The following is a 23262-nucleotide window of genomic DNA, read 5'->3' on the forward strand; positions in this document are numbered from 1 at the left end:
GGGTATTGCAAGGGAAAATAAACAGCTCTGAAACCTGTTTTCATTGCTCCTGAACAGTCTAGTTGGTCTCATTAGTCAGCCAGACACTCCTACTATTTTCACCTCCTTGCTTTGTTTACCCATGATAGCATGATTGAATATATTTCTCCCTTACCATGCAAGTAGGTGTTATAATTTATGTTTTGTTTTCTTAAATAACCTCCTACAACAGACTCCTTCCTCTTCAAAATATAATCTCCACTGCACTTCTATTTTTTCACAGGCAGCAGCTGAGGTACCACTCACATTGTCATTGCTGTAAGCCCTGAAGTCTGATCCCAACACAAGAAGGATGTATACCCATTGGAATGAGTCCAAAGGAGGCCACAAAGTTGATCCCAGAGCTGGAACCCCTCTGCTCTGGAGTCAGGCTGGGAAAGCTAGAGGAGTTCACCAGGTGAAGAGAAGGCTCCAGGAACACCTTAGAGCCCCTACCAGTGCCTAAAGGGGCTCCAGGAGAGCTGGAGAGGGACTTGGGAGAAGGGATGGAGGGACAGGACACAGGGAATGGCTTCCACTGCCAGAGGGCAGGGTTAGATGGGATATTGGGAAGGAATTGTTCCCTGTGAGGGTGGGCAGGCCCTGGCACAGGGTGCCCAGAGAAGCTGTGGCTGCCCCTGGATCCCTGCAAGTGTCTAAGGCCAGGCTGGACAGGGCTTGGAGCAACCTGGGATAGTGGAAGGTGTCCCTGCCCATGGCAGGGGATGGGACTGGATGGGCTTTGATGTCCCTTCCAACCCAAACCATCTTGTGATTCTGTGATTCTGTAAGTGAGGCAGCCTTGCTAGAACTGGACAGGACTTTCTCAGGACTCACTGAGAGCTGCCTGTCAGCCAAACTTTGATGTAAGAAGCACACTGAGGGGCTGTGGGAAGACAGGAAGAGATCAGTCTTCAAGTGTCTTCAACCCTTGTCCTTTCTATTGAACCTTTTAGGAGAAGAATCTGTTCCTTTCTGTCTGGAACAGAACAGAAATCACATCTATCTGCCAGCCCAAATTGTACGGTTCTTAGCCCATTCCAAACCTGAGTGTGCACTGACAAGTTTATAGATGAAAATAATAAAATGTCATCCTTCAAATCAATTATTCTTTACCATTGAATGCTACATAGAATTAAATCATTGTGTTCTGCACATGTCTGCCCACAACAACTTCAGGTTGTAGCACTAATGCTGATCTGTGATTCTACTGTTTTACAAGTCAAAATTACAAAAATCTTCATGATACAGTACAAGAATTTCCAAACCAACTAAAAAATACGGACCTTTGTAGAAGAAAAAATGTTACTTCAGAAAAAAAATTACTTACTTGACATTTACTGGTGAATAAAGCACAGTAAATAGAGGAGGCTTAGTACACTGTACTCCCTATTGGATACACAATTCTCAATCAGGTCTGCTATTTCCCAAATATATGGATAGTATTTACATTACAGATTAACTATCCTTGGAGTGAAAACATTATGAAGCCTTGACACTAGGTAAATATCTTTAAGCTAAATGTTCAAGTTAAATTTCAAACTCCTTTGTCCAGTTCATTATGTTCTACTGGGCAATGTTTTTCTGTTAAATATCTGGCTGAATTGGTTTTGCTCTGGCTCATTATTCCTAAACAATCTCCTGAGGAAGTTCACAGGATAAGGACTTAGCATGTCTTTCCAAATACAAATGCCTCTCTTAAACTGTGTTGTCATAAGAGTCATGAGGTCTCCCAGCCCTGTTAGTGTGCATGTGGTGAGAAACAAGAAAAATATTGTACTTACAAGTTTTGGAACGTAAAAATAGAAGCACAGCTGATCACAGGCTCTCTCAATCCAATTACCCCACACAGCCTTGCCTAGAAAAGACCTGCTCTGCCACAAGAAAGTGCAGATACCTATGTCAGAAGCAGACATAAAGTACTTTTAGTTCCCTTTATCTTCAGGTGGAGTCACTTGACCTCCTTAAGAGGCCATTTAATACTCCTTGTGTATAAAATATGCTCAGGTTTAGCCAGAATTGCTGTCTTGTAATGTAACCTCCTCAATACATTCAAAGAATGAAAAAAAAATGTTGCCATAATAAGGCAGAATCCTTTTTCTCTGATAGAAAGGCATAGCAAGTTTATATTGCTTCATGAATACAAAATAACCTGTACTCAACTAAAACTTTTGTAACCCAATGTGCAACAGATCTATTTTATCAACATAAAATGCCATTAATAATTGGATACCTCACTCCTCTGACCATGGGAACAAAATTATGTGTACCACATAACATCCTTCTTGCTACAAAAATATTTTCATCTCTGTGTTAGTTTGCTTTTCATTACTGTCATTGTAAAAATGGATATGGATTTGGAAATGGGTCATGCAAAAAGAAAATATTCCAGAAATGATGCCCCAAGACATAATCAGAACCCTTACATCTTTATATTTCACTGGGTTCAGTGGAGCTATAGTGACTTAAGTAATTCTTTCTATGGTAGTCAGTGATCAGAAAATACTTCACATTCAGTAATGCTTCATCACTCGTTCTTTACACACTATAATAGTTTATTTTTCAATTTATACTTATGAGTTTGGTCTCAGGAGGTTAGTGGCACTTTCACATATTCATATAAGCTCTCGGTTTCATAAATGTAGTGTCATGAATAATTGTCATCACCCAAGAGGGATGTAAAGCCTACCAAGATTTTTTTAAAAAATTGAATAACCCTTATCTCACACCAGGGATTTCTTGGGTTTAAGTGTCTCCAATTAATTACTGCTGCCTCATAGATTCATAAGCTATCCAATATTTCCTGGAGAGACATAGAGGCAGAATTCCTTCAGAGAAGCACATCCAGAAAATATCACTTACTCTCTAAAGAGAATTGCTCCCAACTGACTGTGCTAACAGATAATGTTTCTTACATCTTCAACAGCTACAGTCTTGAAAATATTTACAACTTTTTTATCTTCCCCCCCCCCACCTTTCTCATGGTGTCATATGAGATCTGTGTATCATTAACTTTTTGAAATGTCCTGCATATCATTTGGAGCTGGACTGTTCTCATGTGAAACCATTTTAATTGAATTTGAGTAAGAAGCTGTTACTCCGTCTACTAAATCTGGTTTATTTTAGCTTCACCTTTCAAACTGCCCAAATGCATGACATCTCCCAAGAATTTGTGGTGATCACCTCATATTTGATCACCTCCCAAATATGAGGTGATACTCAACTTAGTTTGTGCTGTGGAAGTCTGATCAGTTCCTATAGAAATAAATTTAAAACATTGTGTTGACTTAGTGAAAACTGAATTTGGCCCTAGAAGAGTGAGACTCTGCTTATATGAATAGAGAGAATAAGGTATTTCTTTCACTGCTTAAAGAGAGAATGAAAATTCAGGAATCTCTTATTAGAGAGAAGGAGAGAGATAAGGACATAATTCCAGTGAAGTCAGCAGAGATAAACTGATAAAACTGCTTTCAGATGAAATCTAATGAATGATGCAAAACCAGAGTAGCTGTTACAGCCTCAGGTTAAATCCAAGACACAAAATAGAGATGTTTCACAAGATAGAGACAGTGCTGTGTTTATGAACATAAGGACATATATTCAGCTCAGCATTTTCATCTTTTTCCTTTCATACTTGCAATTATGATCTCATCTGGCTTTCCTGCCCTTGATTTCTTAGCAGTCATAACCTGCAGTACTCTGAGCTTAGGGACTCTCTGAGTTGCCCTGGATTGTTTCAGCACCTGTGGGGCACTGCAGCGGCACTGTCACCTGGACTTTTTAAGCTCTTGCACTACAGCTTTCATATTTTGCAAACTGTACTTCATGCAGGGCTAAAGAGTTCCCTGAAAAACAAGCCTGCCCACCTCAGTCGAGGTTCAGAGGGTCTTCCTGTGCTCTGCATAATCTTCCTGAAGTTTCTGATGTGCTTTGGCTCCCTTGGATCTTCCAGAGTGAAGGATATCAGCTGAACAAGCTGAATTAGTCTGTGTGTGACTGGGCTTTTTGGGGTTCCTGCAATGAGCTCTGAAACCCTTTCTGGAGGCTTCCACAGAGCAGAGACCAGGCTGAAGCTGTTACCACCTGGTGGGTGTGAAATGAAGGGGCACCCACTGCTTTTCCCCTTATCTAAAACTTGGCAGCATTCATCTCTAGTAGGAGAATTCCTGTGTATCTGCACCAACCCTGGAACAGAGCTTGTCCTTCAGATGTGACCAATGATCACCAATGAAGTGTTGAAGTAGCAATTCTAAAAGCTTTACATTCTTTTATAATTAAAAAAGAGCTGTATACTCACGCAGAATCTGGATTTTTGGAAAATCATAGAGTCATAGTGGTTTATGTTGGAAGGTCATGTAATTCTACCCCCTGCCATGGCAGGGACACCTTCCACTAGCCCAGGTTGCTCCAAGCCCCAACCAACCTGGCTTTGGACACTTCCAGGGATCCAGGGGCACCCACAGCTTGTCTGGGCAACCTGTAATTCTACTTAAAGATGAGTAACCTCCACTACTGAATATAAAGTAGCTGGGCTTCCAGCCATGTTAAATGCTTTGTCTGTTTAATTGATCTGGTTTTGCAAGTGAAAAAGTGTATTGAATGTTAAAGCCCATCTGCTTTTTGGTAGGACAGTTTCCATATATGGGAACTACAAAGAGAGAAAAAAAAATTCCCATGTTCATTTCAACACTGAGATTCTTCATTAAAACAAAAAATACATTAAGCATGGAGTATAAATACTAATTTTAGAAGAAAGGGCAAATGAGGCACTGTTAATAAAGACAGTTAGTAAGGAAACATAGCTGAGATAGATTTGATTAATACATTAGGAATGACAAAATAACTCAAGCAATGTTCAGTTTCCCAGCATTAAGTAACCTAAATTACTTTCTACTTCTCTAATATATGTTTGCCACAGGGCATCTATCTACCATGTTGAACAGTAAATTTATGTATTTCTTTACGTAAGTCTCAGTATCAGCAGGCTCTTTTAAAAAGCAAAGTTAAGGTCATGGAATGTTCTATATTTGCAGTCTACAGCCCACTGGAGCCAGATTCAGTCTCCCACTGAATCCCCAGCCACCATCCTGAGCCTGGTTAATGTGAGATTTTTTTTACCCTGGGGAGTGTAATTGTTGTCTGGTCTGTCTGCCACCCACTGAAACAGTGCATTTACCACTTGCTGTAGAATGTACCAAGATTATGATTCAAGGTCTCTACCAGGTTTTACAGCTGTATTTTTTTTTTATATATATGAACTTTTATCTGCATTTTCCAGAGGCAGGTAGTGATAGAATGAAGGATAATGACTTTACACTGTACAAGGTAGATTGGATATTAGGAAGGAATTCTTCCCTCTGAGTTTGGTGAGACCCTGGCACAGGGTGCCCAGAGGAGCTGTGGCTGCCCCATCCCTGGAAGTGCTTAAGGCAGGTTGGATGGGGCTTGGAGGAACCTGGGCTAGAGGAAGGCATCCCTGCCCATAGCAGGGATGGAGACCATGGATGGTCTTTAAGGTCCCTTCCTGCTCAAACCATTCTGTGATTCTGTGACATTGCCAGGAGGTTGTGGAGAGCAGCAGTGACAAGGGAAGATTTGCTGCTGCCCAACCCTCATCAGCCCAATCTCAGCCAAACCTGAAGCAAGGGCAAAGTGCTCTGAGTCCCCCCCTTGCCTATGGCTGGCAGTGATTTTTGTGCCCGTGGATGTCGTGTGTGGAGGAGCCAAGGGCTGCACTTGTGCTCCCCAGCTGTGTTGTGTCTTTTCCCTCTTCCCAGGAGAAGGGTGGCCAGCCCAACACTGCTGTCAGAGCTCCTGCCATGGCTCTTTAGACACAGCCTGCTGCCAGGTGGCCAAAGACCCCAAATGAACTCTGAAAGTATAAAGAGAGATAAAGGAAGAGTTAACATGAAACATCTGAAACCACATTCCCCTATTTTCAAATTATCCATATATTTTTCTCAATGTAAATTATCTGTAGAGGGAAAGAGATAATGGCTTTTTATAAAAGCGCCACTATTTGTTATGACTATGAAATAAGATCAAATTCTGAAAAAAAGTAAAATTATCTAAATTATGAGAGAGGTAGTTAAACCTCACAGTGGTGACATTTCAAACTGTAAATATTGGAATGAAACAAACAAGTGAATAATCCCTTTCCATAAAGAATTGTCCATAATAGCTGACATTTTCCAGGCCCCATTTTACCACCTTGCTGGATGTCAAATACTACTGCCACATTAAAATATAAATTTCAACTTTGAAATGTTACAGAAATAACTCCTCACTGACCTGAGGAAAGATGTCACTGTCAAATCAAACTAAACTAATTCACTAGCATAAACCAGCTTGTCTTCCAGTATGAATGGACTGCAAAGAAATAAGGTGACATTTGTAAAAAGACAAACAGAATTGGAGTAAGGGGCCAGAGTACCTTTCTGGAGGAATCTGATGGATTATTTTACATTACATTTTGTCTGTGTTGTATTGAGCCCATCAACTGCTGTGCATCCAGATTTGGGCAGGGAACATCTGAGTTTTATTCATCAGAAGCACTTTTAATATTTACTCTGCTACAACCAAAAGCAGTTTTGCATTTCAAAGGTATGCCTTGTATTTATTCCCTCATTAAACAACCTATTTTTCAGCTGGAGACAGGTTTCATATAATGAAGCGTTAATATTTAAAACTAACATCTTCTCATGTAGAGGATGTTACCTACTGATTAAACCAGGGATTCAGTTCAGCTGGGCAAGTTACTTCACATCTCTGAGATGTCAGCACTCATGGGATCAGATTGATAGCCATCTCCTCTGTGGAAAGATGGGGCAAGGTTTATTAGCACTTTGTAAAGTTTAAATGAAGGATATTGATCCTGAGATGTGAAGAAGATCTTGCTCTTCCTCCCAACCCAGCATAAAATTTAGGTTTCACAGTCTGAGCCTGGGGTGGCTGGGCTGTGGCCTATTGACCCACTGATAAGCAGCATGTAGGTGAGCATTTAAACATCAAAGCCCTGACTGGGAAGGGTGAGATGATCCAGGTTAAGCAGCTTCCATGAAGTTTAGCTTTTGGGCTGCCCAATGCCCCTTACATACAAGGCAGAGCAGCTCAGTTGGATTTTGGCAGTCAAGGCTGGCTCCCCTCAGCCTGTCACCACACTGAAGGTCAAGGTCCTGCTACTCTGATGCTTTTAGGGCTTAGGAAAATATTTTATTTTTGCATTTGTTCTCAGGAAGAATTTGCACAAGAGTTTATGAGCATGGAAGTGTACAAGAAATGTCTGGACGTGGCACTCAGTGCTCTGGGCTGGGTGACATTGTGGGAGATCAGTCACAGATTAGACTTGATAATTTGGGATAATTTTGATAACGTGATAATTTTCCAGCCTGAATGATTCAGGGATTCTGTGTTTTTTTCCACAGACAAGGTGTGTGAGTTGATTCTCACATTGTTTTTGAACTCAGGAGACTTTTTCCTGCTCACCAGTTATATCTGAGCTACATTCCCAATCCCAAGCTCAAGCAGAACAAGCTAATTGCTAAGACACTTGCTGTACACAGAGCTACTAATTGCAATTAGTTTCACACACAAGAAGGCTGACATTAAATTTTGCCATGTGGCCTCCATCAGCTCACATGGACTGGGGCTGTACACTTCATTTCCCATCACATGACTTCCCTGTGTGTTCCATGGTAGTCAGCCTTGAAAGACACCAGTTATAATCTACAAGCCCCATTAAATTTTCATAAATATTCAGCTTTGGTGGTGATCTCCTGAACACCCTGTACTTGATGTTATCTTTCACCAGGGAATAATTTCCCTTGATAAACACTGATGAAAATGCAGTGAAAGTTAATTGATACAATTTCCATTTTTCACTCTGAGCATAGTTATGCTTGAGCTTGCTCTGTTTGCACATGCCAAGGATCAGTTGTCTTAGAGAGGGACTTACTATGCCTGAGTGACTACAGCATCTTCCCACAGGCATTGGTGTGACAGTCTCCTCCAGTCAGCCAGAAGTCTTTTGCCAGCCATTTTCAGACTCAAGGATAGCATCAATCTCGTGGTGGGAAACCTTATGAAACTGAAAGCTACTGTCACCATCAGCAATCCAGACACCCTCCCTCCCTTTCACAAAACAGTGTGATTTCTCCATGAAGAGTTGTTTCCCAGAAAACAGATATTTCTCTTTGAACCAGAATTATTTTAAAAGGTACTTTTTAGAAGTTTAATTTATCTTTTAGGGGCAGTGGTATCAGGAGCATCATCATGAAGTCTGGCAGTGTTGCATGTCCCCTAAATGGAACTGATAGCACTGAACTGCCTCTAATCAAAGCCCATTTGATATTTAGTGACAAAACCACCTTAACTTAAAAATAACAGCACAAATTCGTCAAGGTTTTTACAACATTTGATATCATTAGTTCAAAACAGGAAGATAAACAGCAAATACAATGTGGTTTTGTATTGCTTATTGCTTCTGATGGCATCATGTCCGCAGACTGCTTTCCGCAGACATGCCTCCCTCTTACAGATCATTTTCTTGCTCAAAGCCCTCCAAAGATTAGTGACTATGTCAACATGGGTTTGTACAAGAGCAGCCCTCAGGGCCAGAGCAGGATATTTGTAAAGTTGGAAATGCTACAGCAAAAATGCCTTAAACATATGAGTGTGTCACTCTATTCTTAATGGAAGTTAAAAAGCACATCATTATATTAAGAATTCCAAATGTTTTCCATTCCCTGCTGTTTTACAGGAAAATCATCACTCAGATCCTAAAGATTCAGCAATTTCCAAAAGCTTCTCTGCAAAATTTCCCATTTTGTTCTTATCCATTTGCCAGGTACCTTTGCTGTTTCCTTCTTCCTGTTCTAGCTGTAGCTGGAGAAACCAACCCGGTTGTGTTTACTTTGCATGAACAAGACTGTGCAGAGGTAATCAGACACACAAACCTGCTGGGGAATGGGCAGGGTCAGAGAGCATCAGGAAGTTCTGAGGATTCAGTTACCTGATCTCATCTTCCAGCTCATGGATTGCTGCAAGGCCAGCTCTGCTGAGCTCCTCCTGCTTTGGGAATTAGGATGTCTGGGCACCTCACATCACTGGGCGCATCATGTGTAGGTTACCTGTAATCAAACTGTATGAGAAATCATCCCTGAGGCACATAAAGGGAAGTAAAAAGACAATTTATCTTTTCATTCTTGTTACTGGAATTGTACAGCAAACCAATCCATTCCCTATTGCACATCCTCTGCTATAAGGGTGGGCTGGCCCTGGCACCGGGCAGCTGTGGCTGCTCCTGGATCCCTGGAAGTGTCCAAGGCCAGGCTGGATGGGGCTTGGAGCAACTTGAGATAATGGAATGGGTCCCTACCCATGGCAGGGGAGTTGGGTGAGGTGATCTTTAAGATCCCTTCCAACCCAAACAAGTTTGGGATTTTGTGATTCTATTGATGGGATTTTAAAAGCAAAGCCACAATTTTAGCATCCAAAGTTGATTTATTTACAATTAAATCCTTAATAGCAGGTGTTTGGAAGTATTTAAGCCTTGAACCAAAGGAAAAGATTCAGGTGCTTATGAAAGGGCTCTGTTTTTCAGGCTGAAGGCTGAAGTTATCCATCAGCCTTTTTCTTTGGAAAAGGCACAGAGTTCAGTCTCTTTGCCCTAAAATTTACAGATCAGGATATGCAAATAGTGGGGCTTGGCTGTTTTGTTCATCATCTGGGGAGAATTAATGCTACTTTGCATGGATACTGGGCCATGATGAGGTATATTGCACTCAAAAAATATAGAGAGATCCGTAGAAAGAGATCAGTTCCTAGGGATTTGCCCTACAAACAGACTGGGATATCAGTTAGATGCCTAATGGGATTTTCAAAAGTACCTTCATAGATTCAGCATCCAGTTGTGCTGAGATTTAGGCACCTCATTTTCTTTTCATTAGATTTCCCTTTGAAAATGTGATGCCTGAGTGCCAACTGCATTTCTAGGGATACAACAATCTCTGGAAATAGGGCTTTAAGCTATTTGCCAGGCAGCACATGGTATGCCAGTGAGCAAGTGCAAGAGCTCTCCAGGCTGCTAGCAGTGGCTCTGTTAGAAGCTCATCCTTGGGTATTATTGACATTTCAGTACATGAGAACATCTGATGAACAAGAACAAAAATACCTGTAAATAAAGATATTGAAATATACCCTTATAGAGATATATTATGAAATAATTTTTAATATATAATATAGATACATTGAAAAATATATCCTAGGCCTCTCCATTCCACAATAACTGGAAGAAATAACATGTATTTGTACTTCCATCCATGGAGGAAAAAAAGGAAAATTTTAAATCAACTTAAATTTTGGCTCTAAAAGACTGAATTAAATTATTTTTACCTCCTCTCCAGATATTATTTGTTTCCTATAGTGGCTGAACTCTTCCTGTGCATCATATTATTTCCTATTTATTTATTTTTAAATCCCTCCTTTGGGGCTCTGCATCCTACACTCCCTCTTATTTTTCATGGAAATTTTTACCATGAAAAATGAGGAGCAGAGAGAGTTAGGGTAAAGAATACTTTGTTTAACTTGGCCTCTTCCTGGACCTACATATTTGTTTATGATTTGCAAGGTTCCTGCTTTCACCCAGGCAGAAAATAGTTGCCAAGAAGCAGCACTGCTTTATAAAAGGCAGAGCCAGGTCTTGATCCTGCCCTGACTTGTGCTTGTGGCCATTCCCTCCCCAAGGGAAGGAACTTGGATATACCTCCCACCTATGCACTAATCTAAATCTCTGTACAGCTACCAGTGTCCTGGTTTGGGCTTGGATAAAATTTGGACACATGGGTATATATGTGTAAATACACACACACATACATATATTTATATATATATATACACAGAGATAAGAAGAAATTATATTTTTGCTCTTATGTGTATTTCTGGGTGCACTGATACAAATCAAGTTAAAAGTTAGCATCTGCCTTCTTAAATGCATGAGTTTACCTAAACTGTGCTGGTGATATGAAGCTGGTCCATTGATTTTTGCCTTGGAAAAATCCATCTTAAAAACCTTGCATCAGATTTTTGAGTTTCTTGCCAGATTTCAAACACAAAAGTAAAAAGCTTTGAAACAAAGCAGAGAGGTTTGTAATATATACAGAAACTGTCTAATTATGTCTCAGCCTTTCTTGCCTCTGCCATTATTTTTACTAAAAAAAGTCTTTTGTTGAAATTTATGCAAGTGTGTGAGGTGCATAAAACTCTAGAAATGTTTGGAGGTTTTGTTCATTAACTCTCACTGTATTTTTATATTTGATCTTGGACACAGCAGTCAGTAGGTTTCTTGTTGCTTCTCAGCTCAGAAAACAGACCAAAAGCCTTAGAGGAGATGAGTGCAAATATACGGAGTTTATAAATTTATCATAGAAATGTAATAGGATATGAAATGTGTATATTGTCTAATCAGAAATGTGAATTCATCCAAACTGCTGTAAAGCCACCATCCCACACAGACCCAGAACTTAGACTCAGAGAATCCTTCAGGCTGAAAAGTTCTTTAAAGATCGTCATTCCCCCAGCACAAGGCCACCACTAACATGTGTCCCCAGGTGCCACATTCACACATGTTCTGAACTTTCCACTGGGACAGGGACTCCACCACTTCCCTGGGCAGCCTGTTCCAACACTTGAGCAGCCTTCCCTTGAAGTGATTTTTCCTAAACTGAGGTTCTCTTACTCTTTGGAGTGCTTTACACATATTACCTGATTTCCAGTATTGCTCCTAAGACAAGTCCAGTACCTGCTAGCTGGAACCACATGTTGGAAGCCACCCAAAGCACTGCAGTGCCTTCTTTAAATCTGTAAGAGTGAGCTGGATTGAGGAGAGGTGCCATAAATTCCTGACTTGATAAGCCTGACGGTAAATAGGCTGAACTTCAACCCCTAAAATTTAACTCCTGAAATTCCCCAGGTGTGGCACAGATTGCCAGGTGTCTTGGGGCAATTTGCAGGGATTCTCCACACGCTGTGTGTAGTGCAGAGGTCTGGATCAGCTGGGAGGTGCTGGGATCACAAATGGGACAATACACTCGTGCCCAACTGCTCCTCCTTGGGATCATGGCAGAGAACCAGGGGAGGAATGAGAGGATGTTACTTCAGGAGAGCACAGAGTTCCCTTTGGAGGCACAGCTGGCCCAGGCTAGATCCCTGGCACAGAAAGTCAGGGCAAAACAAAACAAGGTTCAAAAGCGAGTACATGGAGACCAGGTTGTTACTGTTCTGAAACACCACAGAGAGGACAAGGAAAAGCTGGGCTTAGTCATCAGTGTTTTTTTTGCTGATCCAACTGAGATTACATAAGGTACTTCAACGAGAATTTCAGTTGCACCCTCTACTTGTATTTATTATTTTTTTGGCTTACCCACTTTCATAGGCCTTAATATTTAATTGACCAGAAATGAACACAATTCCCAAAAAGTGGGAGTGCAGCCTGGGTTTTTCAAATTTTCACACTGCTGCTAACATTAATTTGTTTCACTATTGCTTAAATACGACAATTCTAGTACCTTCAACATGAACTTTAGATGTATATAATCAGATGTACATCTCCCATATTCTATAACATCAGGTCAATACCAGAGTTTAACACAACTTCTCAGCACAACTTTCTTAGCATTTGAAGACTTAATGTTTTGCCCAAATCTCCAGTTCTCAGGAAAACTTACTGCTTTTTCTCTTTGGTGTTGAAAAGCAAAACTGACTGAAAGTGTATTTTTAAAAAGCCAGTGGGAAGCTAAAAAGAGAAGTTACACACAACTCATGGTCCTAGAAACAGCTGTGCTGCTTTTGGTGACAAAGGGCTGGGCTTAGGCCTTATATAACTCCAGGAAAATCAATATGCAGCAAATGTATTGAGCCAGAAAGGAATCTGAGCCTAAATTTTTAAAATCATACAGGCTGTCTTCTCTCATATCTTTATATGGGGGTTCTTTGTCCCCCAAATACCTTGTTTGCTGTCATGAGTGATGCATTGGCAATAGATTGGGTCATTTGTAGGTGACAGGTTCAACATTAATCACTGCTGGATCTTGAATGCTTAACAAAATGAGGAGTGTGTTGTTCCATAAAAAAATACCAAAATCCAAGCTGCACTCTGCCTAACTGCAGGCATCTTCAGAAGAGATAAAAAGGGCTGCATGGTACAGCCATACCATTCCCCTGGAAAGTCAGTCTCTAGAGATCTCTGCAAGTCCTCACAAAACTGTTTCTTTCCCCACCTTGAAAATATCCAGGAAACCAGAGCAGGAATGCTGGGTGTCTCTTTAAGGCACAAATTCTACTTGATACCAAATATGCTGGACCTTGAAAGAGTAAACTCCTCCTCAGCACATACTTGAAATTGATATTGTTGTGCCTGTTTGTTTCACAATATTCCTGACAATGTTTTATCTGGTGTTTATGTTTACAGTAGTCTGTTCACAGATTTTTGGGTATTTGCTACTCAAAGGTAAAGTAAATCCAAATATATGGGATACATATTTAGCAACCCCAGGCCTATTTCTATAGTGCCTTTAGGGCACTGGTCCATCTCAGACAACTGAGAACAGAAAATGCTGTCCCAGGCAAGCCCATGAGCCACTTCCTGTGGTCTCTCCTAATGCCCCCAGTGAGAGGGCACATCTCTGTATCACTGCACACAGCACTGCAATCCTTCCCCCATGGCCCATTGTCTGTAGTAGCAAAAGTAGGTGCAAGAATCACCAGTCCCTGCCCATTCCCATGCAAAATCAACCTGCTGAATTATTCAGGTGGAAAACAGGAGAAACTCTTCAGAAAGTTGATTCCTAGGTTAGGTGATTTCATTGTGCATTGGAATGTGTCCCAGCACATAACTGCAGTGGTGCAAGGGGTGACAAAAAGTATGGTGGGGCTGTAGGCATTGCTTTTCCCAGCCCTTTGCTTCTTCAGCTGCATTTGCAGAACTACAGAAACAGTGCTAGCATGTAATGACTGCCATATTTCTGTTTTCATAGAAACAGATCTAGATCCTCCTAAAAAACTCTCTCCTTTCTTTGTTATGAACAGAATTACAGGTGATTGTAGAATCCACTTTGGTCCCTTTTTACCCTAATCTGCAGAACCCTGTAAATCTGTGTCTAACTGAAGTGTGTCTTGAAGTGCTTGTCCCATCAACCTTCCAAAGTTACTGCAGGTTTTGAATTTTTTTTCCTCTGGTTTGGCTTGGCTTTTTAATTCTGAAGTTCAAATTCCTGGAAAGCTTGAGAATGGTTCCTTCTTTTGTTTCACGAAACTTTTCACTATGACCATGCCATTACCTATTCTTTCCCCAAATATACAGTTTCCCAGTCCCAACATTTAATTTTTCAGAGAGGTAGCTAGGAAATATAGGAAGATACCTGCACAGCAATACCTGCAGCCAGCCAGTTATTTTGGCCATCAGCCTCTATTGATGAATTTAAAAAGCTGAAGTTTTTAATCTTATCTAAATGATAGTAATCTTTCTAGATAATTCCTCCCTAAAATCTTATAGTAGATCATATGGTTAATCATACTCATAAGGTGGTCCTCTTCTAAAGGAAGAAAAGACATGTTACATGCATGAGATATTGTTCTTTCCTTCATATCAGAACAGCTTTAGGGTGAAAGTGTTAATAAAGGACTTGGATGATCCCAATTTAATTCACAGTTTTGCTCCATTCTTCCTTTGTAACTCAAATCAATGATGTGGCCTTTTTGAGCCTCAGCTTCTTAAGCTGCAAAATGAGGTCTATAAATCTCTCCAAGTTGCTGTAAGACTACAATCATTCATCTTGGTAATGGGATCAGAGATTACACTGGGGAAAAATTAAAGAAAATAACTACAGTAGAATTCCAAATAACAACAGGGCATAAGCCTGATTCATTCATAAAAAGGAAGTGACAACAAACCCAGGAGGGATTCAGGTTTCACTTACAGATTTTAAACCAGAGTTTGTAAATGCTTCTGCCATTTCCCCTTTCCCATCAAACACATTCAGATACCCTCCATGTATATGCAAAAGGAAAGATAAGGCATCCCACAAAAGTGTCACAAGGTAAAGACACTGGAGATTGTTCTCTCTACTTAAGAGTTGGTAATTTATCACCTTGGGGTTTGCCAAGTGGCATAAAAGCAAGCAATGGAAATTACTGAAGAAAGGACATTGAGAAGACAACACATAAATGAACAAGATGCAAAAATTCAAGAGATGAATTCTTCATCCCTTGAATTTTCTGTCTTCATCTTCAAGACAGGAAGAGAGATTATCAGTTTTGGGGGAAAGCAAGACAACAGTCTTAATTTCTTTTTAGAACTTTGGGCCTCAGCAATACAAAGTGGACTGATATAAAATTAACAACTATTTTGTTTACTCTAGTGCCTACCAGAATTGACAAAAGCTGAATACATTCTCTATCTTTTGGAGTGGCTGTGTGACATTTTGGTCTGTGTGTATTATCTGAACATGGTAGAAAACCACTAATGCCTTTTTCTCTTTTCCCTAAATGCATATCATTCCTAATATTGGAGACCTGCATGGTAATTAATATTGTAAAACTGTAAGTAAAACGTACTGCAATTACCTGAGTAATTTGGTTCAAATCAACTCAGAGATTAATGAAGTAAATGCTTCTGCAGTCAATTATTTGCCACAGCTCCACACTGGGCCAGCTCTTGTTCCAACCAAGTTCAAAGGAAAACATGCCTTTAACTCTGACAAGAGCAGGAACTTGCTGTTGACTGGTAGGGATGGATGGATGGTAGGGATGAATCTGGAACAAAACACACAAGGCCATAATACACCAGCAATTGTCTTGACACCACAAACATTTACATATCAGCATGCTACACACTCTTCATTTTATGTGTGACAGTAAAATAACTGAGACCTTCATGTGAGGGTCAATGTAGAGTAGTTCATCTTAATAAAAATGGAGTTTATTGTTAAACTTCCTCTCCTGACTATCCTGGTACATACAACATGTAGGAAGGGCACAATGAAATGCACAGATACATAAACTTGAGCATATCCAGAGGAGGGCAGCTACATTGGTGAGGGGCTTGGAACATAAGCCCTATGAGGAATGACTGAGGGAGCTGGGGGTGTTCAGCCTGGAGAAAAGGAGACTCAGAGGTGACCTTATCACTCTCTACAACTCCCTGAAAGGTGGTTGTAGTCAGGTGGGGTTGGTCTCTTTCTCCAAGCAGCAACTGACAGAACCAGAGGACACAGTCTCAAGCTGTGTCAAGGGAAACATAGGTTGGATATTAGGAAAAGGTTTTTCACGGAAAGAGTCATAAAGTTCTGGAATGGTCTGCCTGGGGAGGTGGTGGAGTCACCATCCCTGGATGTGTTTAAAAAAAGACTGGATGTGGCACTGGGTGCTGTGGTTTAGTTGAGGTGTTGGGGCATGGGTTAGACTTGGTGACCTTAAAGGTCTCATCCAACCTAGTCATTTTGTGACTTCTGTGAATATATATGTAAAGAAATAAGCTGGGCGTTTCCCTGCAGTGTTTGGGCAACCCACAGCACTATTAATACTCCAGAGTAACACGAGGCAGACTATCGTGGTTCTCCTCTGTGCTAAAAGGATGGAGCCAGAAAGTCAGATGCATGACCTTATAGTGGAATTTGCAGTCCTCAGGAGAGCAGATGACATTGCATGTGTGTCAAATACTCTTGGTTGCATCTATTCCATCCCCACTGGCAGCCATCAGGCTGAAATTTTAAATCTCTCCAGCCTTTTTGACACCTCTCAAGGCTGGGCAGTAATTCACATTCTGGAAGGGACACTGGTGCTGCAGGAAAAGTATTTCCAACTCCAAATGTGTTCCTTTACACTTTCCCCCTGTGCTGCCCTACCTTCCATACCCCTTCCAGTGCTCAACCTGTTTGCACTCATGTGCATATCTTCAAAGTGCACTGCATTTTCATTATGAAGATGCTCTGTGTCTGCATTACAAGGTGTTGCAACTTGAGGTTGCTTCTGTGCAATTAGTGATTCCTGATGATATAAAAATATGCACTGACTAGCTCTAAAATAAGACCACTTTGTTCCTGTTTACCTGTGTTTAAATTGAATATTCTTGTTAAGGAGAAACTTGCAATTACTCATGTCCTTTTATTTTAATGATGATGATTTCCTTAGTATAAACAGGTCATACTACAGATATTATACACGAACCTCTCCCCCTTAAATTGTCAGAGATTTGCTCAAATTAGCATTGCAACCAGAAACTCCCAGCAGAATATGAAACAGGAGCTGGAAGCAGTGACGTGCTCTGTTTTCAAAGGCAGCATGCACACAGAGCGGCCTCAGCTGCCCCAGCTCCCCTTTCACCCAACCATTAAAGCGAATCCTGCTGCAAAAGGGAGTAAAATAAAGTTCTTCTCGCATTCCTTACACAGCCCTGTCCCCCATATCCCTTCTGGTGAGCCCTAGCCTCTTCCAGGCTCCAAGGAGAGCAGGCACAGGCACTTACCTCCCTGCACCAGGGGGGAGAGGTAGGCACTGAAGATCCACCCCCACACAGATCTCATGAGGGAGCACTTGGGTTGAAGCAGTTCAGCTAAAAATCAGATAATTCTGTTATCTGCCCTTAAATAGCATTCACATTATCTGCTTTCTGCGGCAGCTCCCTCTCTTTGCTCCCTCCCAGGTATCATAATCATCCCACGCATCAGACACATGCCATATGCTACACTTGCAGAAGTCCCCCAAAAATTCTGATGACTGCAGACTGCCCTGATCTTCCTTTCACCATATTCTCTCTAGATTCAAGAGCTGGAAAACTTCATTTCTGTCAGCAATGCCAGTCCTTGCACTTCAGTGGTGTCAACCAGGTCAGACAGCTCTCTCCATGCAGTCCACTCAGCTGTGGAAACAAACACCTCTGAAAAATGAAACATAAATATTAAATAGTTATCTTCTCCTATGCATTTCTATGCTGCAGAATTCATTTACATATAGCTGTGAGGTCTTCAAACAGAAAGTGTTACAGAAATACAAGGTACTGTGAGTTAAGTGAAAGAAATAATTTCAACACAGACTCTACCTTCAGTTGAAAGACCTCATTTCCATGGAAGCTTTCCTCAGCCCTATCGAAACCTACAACCTATGACAGGCCAGGTGTGGCACTCACTGATGCTTCTGGAAACAAATCACACCAATAAAAGACACCTGCCCCAAATGTTAAACATACCCCCCGCAGTGCTGAATGTCCTCCTGACATTGGTCAAATCAAAGAGGATCCATGTATCAGAAGGTTATTTTTTTCAGACACTGCAAGCTGCATCATAATACAGAGTGAGCACACAGTTACAATAAATTTCTGTGTTCTATGGAATAAATTATGAGGTTGAAGATTAATTCATTTCTCTTGATCAAGAAACATCACAGTTCACCTTTGGCTTGCTCCTGTGCTCATTGGTAAACCAACCCTCAAGACAGGGTTCTCATTAACCTGCCTTTGTGCTAGCAGGGCTATAGAGTGGGAACAGCTTTCCTTTCATGGGACATAAAGGTTCTTCTATATTGTTCTTCTCTTTTTAAAATTAAATTACTCATAACATTACTATGGCTGGAATACACAAGTGGTGTTAAAGTGACATCAAATCTATTCTTCTGCTTATGCAGAGATTACAAATGCACAGTCCAACTCTTAAGTAATTTTGTCCTCGTAGCTTATGATGTTAGTATTAATTTAAAAAGCAAAATTGAAGGATGCTGAGTTCTTCTGTAAAAGCAGAAATAAGAGTTGTGTTTGAAAAAAAAAGCCTCGCCACAGGAGCTATGGACCTCTCAGTATAAATTTTCAGTCGTTTTCTGGAACGCTTTCTGAGCTGATGAGAGAACAGGTTGCTTCTTTTGCTTTTACTTTCCCACCAGAGCAGCTCAATCCCTACATGGTCACCCTTTATGTTATTTTAAAACTCACCTGTCTCGCAGCAGGGAGGACAGGAAGTACATCCCTCACAGCCACAGGATGTGTGGGAGCAGGCCTGTCCCCCAGGCTGTTGGTGCCCTCAGCCTGCTGATGGATGCTGTGTTCTGGTGTTCCTAATTACAGCCATCCCTTAATGACCACAGCAGGGATGCAGGAGGCTGAAGAACAGCCTGTTGCCAAGAAGCAGCCTCTTCCAGCTGTGGTGGCCGAACAGCAATTCCTGATGCTTCATCAAAAGAGGATTCACACGTCTTCCTTTCCTTCTCTGGCATGACCCAGCACAGCTCTTCTTTGGGATAGAGGCAATCAGGTCTCTGTTCCTTTGCTTTCCAGTGATTCCGTACTGTTACCATTCTTAATTACATTCTGATTTTTCACTAGGACCCTGAGTGAAAGTAATGATGCAGCTTCAGAGGGAGAAAATTAAAAAGAAGAAAAAGCAAACTGGGAGCTACCAGACTCCAGTACAGCCAGTGAACACTTAGTGAATGCAGCCCCAAGGACAAATAGTACAAAGCTCTTACTTGCGTGCACAGTCAGAAGCTGGCAGAAAGCTCAGGGGTCAGGAAGGCAAACAATTCAAGTGCAAAGTGTTTTATTGTAACCCTCTGAACAGGATGTTTCAGCCAAAGAAACTATTGTCCTTATGGAAGCAAGAAAGACATACAGGTGTATGAAACGAGTCAGCGTTTTTGTAATGTACAACTAGAATATATTTGCAAATATCACCGCCAAGCAACCATAAATTAATATAGCTGAAAAGCTTTTAATTTTAACTAAGTTTCCAGTCCTAAGGAAACAATAACAAAATTTCAAGTTCTATGGGAAAGCCACAAACTAGAGAATTTTTTAAAGGCTTCTTCCTGATCGGGAGCTCTTGAGCATACATGCAAAGTCAAAAAGATCAGACTTTAGCCCACTCTCCTAAAAATCATAGAATCCTAGAACAGTTTGGGTTGGAAGGGAATCTCATCTTGCTCCAACCCCTTCCACTATGCCAGGATGCTTCAAGCCCTGTCCAATCTGGCCTTGGACACATTCACAAATGTGTCACCACAAACGTTTGGAATCAGAACTGAACATCAACTTTGGATTTGTTTGCTTCACGAATGATGACAGGATAGGTACTGCTTTGTGAACACACCCATACTTCTGAACTGATGTTACATCTGGGTTAAATACTGTCCCAGGCCAAGGGAAAATAACTTTTAATATAAATAAAGGTAGCATCTCCATGCCCAGAATGGATCTCCTGACAGTTGCCTGGGGAGAACTGTCTTGAAAGAGTTATGAAAGCTGTACTTTTTCCTAAAACTGTAACTGTTTTCCCTGTGCAATATATATCCGCAGCTGGGAGTTCACATGAGTCTTCATCCCAAAAGCTGTCTTTGAGATGGAAAGATTGATCCTTCAAGGACAGGTAGTCAGAAGAAGGGGTTTTTTAACGACCTTAACTAGTGGCTCTATCAGAATCCTCTGAACATTTCCTATGGATTTCATCCAATGGAATTAATTAAGGAGACTTCTGTTTGCTTAATGGAAATAAGACATAATTTATAGTCTTGGGATGGCAGACAGTCTCTGGCTTTCTGTCCAACACAAATCAAGGAAGGTGACTGTGGTGGAAGAATGGTGTCTCCTGAAATGAAGGAGGGAAGTTGTTTACATTGTTCAAGAAAGATGAACAGAGATTTGATAGAGAACCTGTCATTAAAATCTAAGGCCATGGCTACTACACCTGTGTCTTTTAATGCTCCTTCCTAGTGCTTATAAATGTCCTACATTCTTTGCTCCTATGTAAAGAATTTATCCAAGACTATCACTGCTTTGCCACAGGGAAGGAAAGGAGATTAACTGCCCTGCTCAGAGTAGCTCTTATCAGTCAGCCAGATGGCAAATGATGTGCCAGAATGTACAGGGAAGAGTCCAACATGAACCATTAATCCCCACCCAGCCCAAACACCATTAAAATGTCACTGCTAAGAACTCTGAGAGTGAAGGCACTGACAAAATGTGTTCTACACAAGTACTTCTGTAACCAGAATGAATTATCAAAAACCCTTCTGAAGTGCAGGAAGGAAAAGTTATGGAATGAGTAGATTAGTGTAAATTATAATTCCACAGAACACAAACAAACTTCAACTGCAATACATATCTCTCTATATACATATTTTAAATATATACATGATAAAGGATAGTGAACTGAATAGTATTCCGTTTCACAAATCATTCTGTTCATCCATAAAAACAATTTTCTGTTTAAAATAAGAGCAGGGACTGGGTTCTCTGGCTGGTAGTGCTGCACTGCACTGAGCTGTGCTACTCTGTGTCCACAGAGAAACACTACGTGACTCTGAATTTAAACACATTTTGTAGAGCAGCTTAAGATGAATTAAAAAAAGGCCTTATTCTCACTTCTAAGAGTGACATATTTTTTCTACACTTCCTCCATTTTTAGTGCAGCAATCCAAGCCACATATTTTGCTCTAACCAAATACAGTATTTTCCCCTCTCAGGTGGTTTTAATGACAAAGCTCTATAGCAAGCAGAGTTTGATGCTATAACATCAAACATTAAGCCTTTGCAATACCCAGAGACATCAGATCTTTGGATGAGACATGGTGGAAACCAGCAGAAGAGCCACATCAGGAACACCTACAAACGCCTGACTTAGGGGGAACACGCCATTTGGATGACAAGCAAGAGGGCTTTCCAGGCATTAGACTGTATTTTCCATGGCAGGAGACAACAGGAATGCAGAACATCCAGAACCTCCACACGCATAACAATGTGTTCTGATTCAGCTCCCAGTAACTCAATCACTTGGTATCAACTCAATCCACTGGTCCTTTTCCATAACGTGCTCTTCTTTACAAATCAATTAAGATTTAGCACAAGTTGCATTGGGAAGTTTTGCAAAGTTTCTAGGCATTTGAAATGAAGGTATTTGCATGTCACAGAAGTACCTTCCATCAGCATAGGATTTCATCCAGAGTAAGGGTGTTTTAATGATTTAAAATAATTTCATGTTGATTGCACAGCAAGGAGTGGAGGGAAAAACCCCTTTTTTTCAGTGGAAGTGAGTTTGGGTAATCAGAACACAGTTGGACCAAAGGAGAACTGAACTCCTGGCCTAGCCCTGTTCTGCATGGGGTCCATGGGAAAATAACTGGGAACACTCATCTGCTAACTGTGCTGTAGGGAAGCTGCTGCTCCTGCTCTCTGACATCACACGTGGTGGCTGACAAGGAAAATTGATGGTGATTCATAAAGGCATCTCCATTCCTAAGAAAACTGGAAGAGCAGCTTGAGTAATCTTGAGAGTTACTTAATTAAGTAACATCCCAGCACCATTCTATTTGATCATCATTCCTTTACCTCCTTCTCCCTCCCAGCTTTGATTAACACAGCCCTGATATGAAACTTCATTCAAAAAGAAAGCAGAGAGTGGGAAGGCAGCCCTGAGGTGTGGCTGGTGATTTAAAAGCTGAAAAGAGGCAGTAAGAATGTCTCAGAGAGGTGGGAAGTTGGGATTGCCGTTTGCTGCAGGCAAGGTGAGAAGCTGGAGAGGGCTCAGCTGCAGCTGAGATATATGTGCAGGTGAGGAATATACCTACAGCTTAATGCCTCTGCCTGCTTCTGATGAGACAAGATCATTATTTTCAGTATGTTAAAGCACTAAAACCTCAGAATGGCTCAATTTCAGTGTTTTGAAACATGCTTCTCCTCTGAGATTCTTGAGTGTTGGAGAAATTTTATAATACATGACAAAATACCACATACATTGCACAGCTGCACAGCTGAGACACTGAAGGTGTATCTAATGTAATCTACAGGTTTCCTATTTCCTGACCAAGACGGCCTCTGAATCTGGAGGAAGCACTCAGGGAAGTTGCACAGGGAAGTGTACGCTGCCTTCCAGGTGACCTTGGCACTTTAAATCAGGAAGCAAGCATGGATCCTCAGACTTTACCAGGCCCATGGATTATTTATGATGATCTTGCAGCAGCTCTCAGGACCAGCCATGAATCAGGAGCTTGCATGCAAACACATAATGAACAGACAGGGCTTCAAACAGCCCTCGTTTATCAGCAGGGATGTTTAAAAATTAATTTCCCTGGAAAGACAGAATTTATCCTGAAGAGTGCATGGGTGAAATTCTCATCCAGCTGTTGAAAATGCTGTTCATCTGGAAAATGCCGTTCCCAGAGGGACTCCAGGGTGATGGGGTGAGGTGGGATGGAGCCGTCATGGCCTCACAC

The 23262-nt window shown here is 41.1% G+C and overlaps 1 long non-coding RNA gene across 2 annotated transcripts in view; it reads right to left on the reverse strand.

Moving 5' to 3' along the window:
- Positions 1–15861, reverse strand: part of LOC137479188 (uncharacterized) — a 47231-nt gene extending 31370 nt beyond the window's left edge. Inside the window, exons 1-3 of one of the 2 annotated variants that reach the window (XR_011002028.1) lie at positions 15637–15861; positions 9029–9146; positions 6310–6387 (exon numbers count right to left, since the gene is read on the reverse strand). This is a non-coding gene — a long non-coding RNA (uncharacterized lncRNA). The remainder of the gene's footprint in view (positions 1–6309; positions 6388–9028; positions 9147–15636) is intronic. The other variant, XR_011002029.1, reaches the window with a different exon arrangement.
- Positions 15862–23262: the final 7401 nt, after the last annotated feature.

Source organism: Anomalospiza imberbis, chromosome 9, assembly GCF_031753505.1.
Source record: "Anomalospiza imberbis isolate Cuckoo-Finch-1a 21T00152 chromosome 9, ASM3175350v1, whole genome shotgun sequence".
NCBI lineage: Eukaryota > Metazoa > Chordata > Aves > Passeriformes > Viduidae > Anomalospiza > Anomalospiza imberbis.